Here is a 7,291-nt window from a genome sequence, read left to right on the forward strand (position 1 = left end):
GGTAGTGAAAAACTATCTCAAGGGATTCCACAGAGGTAAGTACCACTGTTTTCCAAAAGTGCCTGGACATAGTGAAGAAAAAGATGAAGAAAGGGAATGTCCTGGCTAGTTTTATGTCAGCTTGACCCAAGCTATAGTCATTAAGAGGAGGGAACCTCAACTGAGAAAATGCCTCCATAAGACTGAGCTGTAGGCAAGAGTGTAGAGCATTTTTGTAATTGGTGATTGATGGGGAGAACCCAGCCCATGGTGAATGGTGTGGTGCATCCTGGGTTCTATAAGAATGTAGGCTGAGCAAGTCATGAGGAGCAAGCCAACAGGCAGCACCCTTCCATGGCCTCTGTATCAACTCCTGCCTGTAGACTCTGGTTCTGTCTGAGTTGCTGTCCTGACTTTTTTTCAGGGATGAACCCTGATACTGATTTATAGTCATAAAGTAAATAAACATTTCGCTCCTCATATTATAGAAACCCTGACATAAGAGCTAGAGAAGGGGAGAGAAAGTTGACAGGAAAAGTTCAGATCTTTTAAGTTTTTAGAACACAATTTACACTCCCCCCCCCCAGAAATTATGTTGAATATCATCTTTTTTTTTTTGGTTTTTCGAGACAGGGTTTCTCTGTGTAGCCCTGGCTGTCCTGGAACTCACTTTGTAGACCAGGCTGGCCTCGAACTCAGAAATCCGCCTGCCTCTGCCTCCCAAGTGCTGGGATTAAAGGCGTGCGCCACCACCGCCCGGCTTGAATATCATCTTAAAAAGTAGTTTTCTATTTCTCTCTTTCTCTGGAAAGCTGCTGTCTCTTTGTGACAGAGCATTATACTCTAAGCTTTCAGGACAAGGCCTTGGTAGCACAGCCCATGCTGTGTGGTAGGTGTGATAGTTGTGTTCTTCCTGTCTGGCTGTGGGCCCAGGCTGGCCTCACTGTGTGTGACAGACTTTTGTAGACTATCATGTGAACCTCTGATGAAGAGTGTACATGCTGTACAACCCCTCTTGTGGGACAAGCCCTCTAATTCCCATCCAGTGAGAGTGTGTCCTAACCCCTTTCTTAGTAGAAATCCTGGAGCCACCACATGTGTTCTTACTACCACATTCTTCCTCACGGATCCTCCTTTTCAGGTCTTAGAAGATCTGAAGATTGGCTCATTCTCCATCTCTCCAAAGCTGCAGTGACCTTTCCTTGTGACAGAGCTGGCAAAGTTAAGAAGGGCATTGTATCTCCCTCTCCTGAGTCTGTGCATGACCGAGGCTTAGTAAGAACACTCTTCCACCAAACTCAGAATGCACACAAAGGGAAGGACTACAGGTGGCTCTGGTGACAGGACTGTTGTCCACCCTAGGTAACAAGCAGTGGGTAATGAGCCCTGACATTTCTGATGCAACAGTCAGCTGAGCATTTCTTTTGGCTGTGTCATTACTTGCTGAGTGAAAGTTGGGGTCCTAACCTTGTCAAAGTGTGAAAGATGAAAATACTTCATATGAAGCTCCTTTTGTTTGGATATTTGGAGTAGACTTGGTAGTCTGGAGCTAAGATTCCCTGTTCATGTAACGGATTCAACAGAGAGGACTGTAGAAAAAAGACGCTTAGGAAAAAAAAAAAAAAAGGAAACCCAAGATGATCTATCTCTGCTCTAGATTGCTTGAAACCAACAGAATTTAATATAAGTGTATTAATATAAGTGATGACACAGACGTTTTAATAATTTAAAGCATGGGCTTTCAGCTAGAGCAGTCTCCCAGCTTCTCTAACCAGACTAATCCTGTCACTACATCCACCATATGGCCAGCTCGACCTCTCTGCTCCTTTCTGGACCATCAATTCACTTCTGTGTCTGCTGGCTGAATATCCCTCCTCTGCCTCTGATTCTTCCCCCAGCATCCTTCTCTCTGCCTGAAATACCTGCCATCCACTGCCTGCTCTTGGCCTCCGCTGATATTGGCTGTCAGATCTTCATTACATCCAATCAGATACAATTTTAGATTGCCTTAGGCAGGTGAGGAAGAACTAATAGTTACAAAATATGAGACCAGAGATGGGCCATAGAAACAATAACACCAAGATCATGTCAGTATTTATCTTTCTGTCAGTACAGAATTACCAATTGAATATACAGAGACCCACCTTCCCACAGTATACTCCAACAATTTCATACTAGTAATTTAACAGCACTCCTGAAAGATCTAGAACAAAAGATGAAAATACACCCCAAAGGAGTAGATTGTAAGAAATGGTCAAACTCAGGGCTGAAATCAAAATACTAGAAACAAAAACAAAAACAAAACAAAACAAAAAACCCCAAAGGATCAATAAAATAGCTGTTTCTTTGAGAAAAATAATAAGACTGACAAACTCTTTTCCAGCTTATCTAAAGGCAGAGGGAGAATATCCAATTTAACAAAACTAGAGATGAAAATGGGAATATAACAACAGACACTGGGGAAATCTAGAGTCATAAGAGCATACTTTAAAAACCTGTACTCTACCAAATTGAACATCTAAAAGTAATGGGTAATTTCCTTGAAACATACCACTTACCAAAATTAAATCAATATCAGATAAGTAGTTTAAACAGATCTATAGCCCCTAGTGAAATAGAAGACTTTTAATTAAAAGTCTCCCCACAAAAAGGCAAGTGCCTGATCATCTTACTGCAGAATACTCCTTAAATTATTCCACCATACAAAATCAGAAGGAACATTGCCTGATTCATTCTATGAAGCCACAATTACCCTGATACTCATGCCACATAAAGACCCAACAAAGAAAGAGAATTACACATCAATATTTGTTATGAACATAGATGTAAAAGTTCTTAATAAAATACTTGCCAACTGAATCCAAGAACATATCAAAAAGATCATTCACAACAGTCAAGTAAGCTTCATTCCAGAAATCCAGAGATGGTTCAGCATACGTAAATTGACGAATATAATCCTGGAGAGATTAGGGATACAAGGGCCATATGTCAACATAATAAAGACAATTTATAGCAAACCTCTAGGCAACATTAACTTAAATGAAAATTCCTTTACAATCAGGAGCAAGACAAGGTTGCCATTCTCTTCCTACCTATAGTACTTGAAGTCTTGGTTAGAGCAATGAGACAACTGCAGGAGATCAAGGAGGAAGAAGCCAAAGTATCTTTATTTGCAGATGACATAATAGTATGAACCAGTGATCCTAAAAATTCCAGTGTGATGAGTGCGGGGTCCCCGATGGAGGAGTTGGAGAAGGGATTGAAGGCACTGAGGGAATTTGCAGCTTCATGGGAGTGAGCAAGAGTGTCAACCAGCCAGACCACCTGGAGCTTCTGGGGACTGGACCACCACCAACCAAAGAGTACACATGGAGGGACCCATGGCTCCGGCTGCATATGTGGCAGAGGATGGTCTTGCTGGACATCAGTGGGAGGAGCGGCCCTTGGGCCTGAGTGGGTTCGATGCTCCAGTGTAGGGGAATGATAGGGAGTGTGTGTGTGTGGGAGGGCCCTCATAGAGGCAAGGGGAGTGGGGATAGGATAGGGGGTTTCTGGAGGGGAGACCTGGAAAGGGGATAACATTTGAAATGTAAATAAAGAAAATATCCAATAAAAGAAAAAAAATTCCAGTGTGAAACTTCTACAGCTGATAAACACTTTCAGCCAAGCAGCTGGATATAAAACTCACAAAGTCCTACATACAAGTGATAAATGGATTGAAAAATATTGGTGAACAGCACCTTTCTCCACAATATCCTCAAATAATATAAAATATCTTGAGGTGATGCTAACTAAGATAGTGAAAGGCTTGTATAACGGCAACTTTAAGACATTAATGAAATTAAAGAAGATATCAGAGGATGGAACAATCTCCTATGCTCATAGATTAGTAGGATTAGCATAGTGCAAATGAACATGCAGTGTATAAATACTATACAATTCTCATCAACATCCAACACGATTCTTCACACGTTTGAAAGGACAGTTTTCAGCTTCATATGGAAACAAAAACAACAAATCAGGATAGCTAAAACAATCCTCAACAACAACAACAACAACAACCACAGCAGCAGCAAGCAGCAGCAGCAACCTGCTTCTCTGAGTTAGCAGGTTTTCACCCCAGTATCTGACTCCTGAGTCTTCACTGGTAAAATCCAACCTTTGGGATTTTCATTTTTTTTTTAAGACAACTCATAAGTAAGATGAATTAGTTTAAAGTCCACCCCAGCTAGGTGCTCCTGAGTGACTGGTACTGGTACTGAAGTATAGTCTGGAACTGAGGCAGGTACTCTCTTTGCCTCTCCCCAGTCCACAGGATGGCTCACCGCTCCTGCAGTTGTTGCTATTTTTCTCTTTAACTCTCTGTTTACACATAGCTTTATCAGACCCTTTTCAAAATGGCAGTGTCAGACCTTGCATGACATTGTAACTAATTTTCTCCCAATCTGAATTTTTAACAGCGAGTATCAGATTGGTTCACTGTTGTCTTATAATGTATCCAAGTGGATGGCAAATTCAATAAAATTATCCATATGAGGGTAAGAGTTATATCAATGGCAGAACATCTGTTTAAAATGGAGCCTTGATTTCAACTCCTCCCTCCTTCCTTTCCTTCTCTCCCTCCTTTGTTTCTCTCCGACTCTTTCTTTTAGCTTGGAGTAAGGTTTTGTTAAATCAATTCAAGTCCTTGAACTTGTGACTCATGTCTTGGGTTCCTTAGTAGTGAGATTATAAGCCTTCATCAGCAAGCTTGGCTTGGTATTTCATTAACCACATGCACCCCACCCCAGAAACAAAGCAAACTAAAAACTAAAAAAAACAAAAACAAAAAACAACAGACAAACAAACAAAAAACCAATAAACCAACAAACAAAACCAAACCAAACCCCAAACACCACTCTAATAAATATGCTTTCAGGGTAAGCCTCGTTACTTAGTCATCCCCTCTGTGTGTTCTGAGGACCTTATGCTGTTGATGGATTTCTTACTTGTACCCCACTTAGGATCAGGAGACGTGTTTCTATCACTGAATGCATTAGCATACTTCCCCTACCCCCCAAAGAGCCTGGTCACCTTTACAAGGGAATCCCAGTGACTGGTGACACTCAGTGGATGAGTCCTACCAACCACAAATCAAAGGTGGCAGATTTAAAGTTTGGCATCATTTTTGACCAATTTTTGCATTTTGTGTACAGCTTTTCTATCATCCCCATTGCCTTCTATTTCCTAAGCAAGGGATCGTCATCTCCCTTACAGGCTGGATCCAGACAGACTGTAAACCAATTTTTGTTATTAAAAACATCTTTTTAGCTCTTGGCACTACAAGCAAAACCACTCCCGAAAAAGAAAAAAGTCTGCCCCATATGGCTTTGAAGAGAAGCATTTTTTTTTTAAATTTACTGTACATGTGAAAACAATAAACAATTTGCATTTCTTTCTTTTCTAGTAATCCAAACTCTATCCTAAGGGTTTTTATAGAATCAGTTTAGTAGTTTCTACATTGTACCACTTTCTGAGATATGACTGATCTTAGTGAAGCAACTAAACCTTAGCTAAATCTCTTTCTCTGTTCCTCTCTCCTTCTGTCTCTCTCTGTCTCTCTCCCTCTCCCTTTTTCCTCCCCTCCCCTCCCCTCCCCTCCCCTCCCCTCCCCTCCCCTCCCCTCCCCTCCCCTCCCCTCCCCTCCCCTCCCCTCCCCTCCCCTCCCCTCCTCTGTTCTCCTCTCCTCTCCCCTCCCCTCCCCTCCCTTCCTCTCCTCTCCTCTCCCTCCCTTTTCTCTCTCTCTTCCTTCCTGCCTTTCTCCTTTCTCTCCATCCCTGCTTCCCTCTCTCCCTCCCCCCTCTCTTATAAATGCATCAGGAAAATGTTTACTTAAATGTTAAAATGCACATATGACAGCATTAAAGATGTGGCTTTGCCTTTATTGGGAATCAAATAGAAACAGCTAACTCCTGATAGCTGTGGTAATGAAAAACAGACTGAGTTTGTACTGATAGTTTTTAAGTCTTTTAATTTAGAAATTAAGTTGAATCTTGTCCTCCACTAACCCTTTTGCCACCAAGCAGCTGAATTCTTTCTCCCTTGCTAGCCTCAGTTAGATTTTGGAATACAGAAGTGGCCAGGAGGAAAAAAAGAAGGGAATCAAAAGACTGAAAAATCTTGTGTTCCTTAGGCTTTTCTCAGTGTGTTGACTACACCCATTTGTGAGCAGAGGAAAGCACTGTGTGTTAAAATGGACACATGTCTTACATATATATTTTTAACTGTAGCATTTGTTTTTCTTTACAATTTAAGTGGCAGCATCTACCTGCTTTCTCATTAGCCTCTTTCCCTGCCCAGTTGCTAGTTATGTACTGGTAAAAGCAGCAGATGGGTCTTCAGGTATCTGTGGCCTCGTTCAATCTATTCTTTCAGGAGGGGATGACTTGAGGTACAGTTGAAGGCAAATATGCAACCACTGGTCCATCTACCCCTAGCTAGGAGCCTGCAAGAGCAAGGACGGACACACACACACACACACACACACCCCATACCATCCATATGTAGGATTATGGTAGAACTGGGGGAGTCATAATTAACATAAATTAGAGAAACTGAAAACACCAAATAAAGTGATGGTTTTTAAATGAGGCTGGATACTGTAATTAGACCCAGATGGCTCCTTTTGTAGTAGTATGGTTAGTCCAAACAGCCAGATTTCTTTGTTTGAATGTCAAAACAGAAAACAAATTAAGCCCCTGTTCTATTTTCTTATCCTCAGAACTTCTAGGGAGCTTTGCAGTGTAGGCTTTATGAGATGTCCATTGAAGCAAAAAGATGCTATGCTCTCCATCACAGATGCCCCGAGATGCGGCATCTATCACTCCATAACAAAGAGCTTTGAGAACTCACAGAACCAGTTCTGTCTCTCTGCCCTGTCTTGCCTTGGGGCAACTGTCTCAGGGATTTCAGGGTGTCATCCGCATTTGCCATAGGTAATGTGACTCATCACCAAACTGAAGCTCTGGTTTTCAGACCAGGAGCTGTGTCTTCAGGCCATTCCAATAGTCACATTCCAATAGTCACAGGAAACCAGGGAAAGTCAAACTGACAAGTGCAAGCAGCTGATCACCAGCAACGATGCTGTCCTCTTTCTTTAGTTTTTCAGAAGACATCACTGGCTCTTTGATATCGCTCAGAAAACTTGTCAGCAGAAATGCCTTTCCTTTGCACTATAGCCACCAGCCGTCCTCCTCAGCCCCCAACCCCCAACCCCCAGCTACTTAATTGGTTACAGTCATCATGCAGGAGAATGCAGACACACCCAATCTTT

Source organism: Mus caroli, unplaced genomic scaffold, assembly GCF_978045245.1.
Source record: "Mus caroli unplaced genomic scaffold, Mus_caroli_1 scaffold_15, whole genome shotgun sequence".
NCBI lineage: Eukaryota > Metazoa > Chordata > Mammalia > Rodentia > Muridae > Mus > Mus caroli.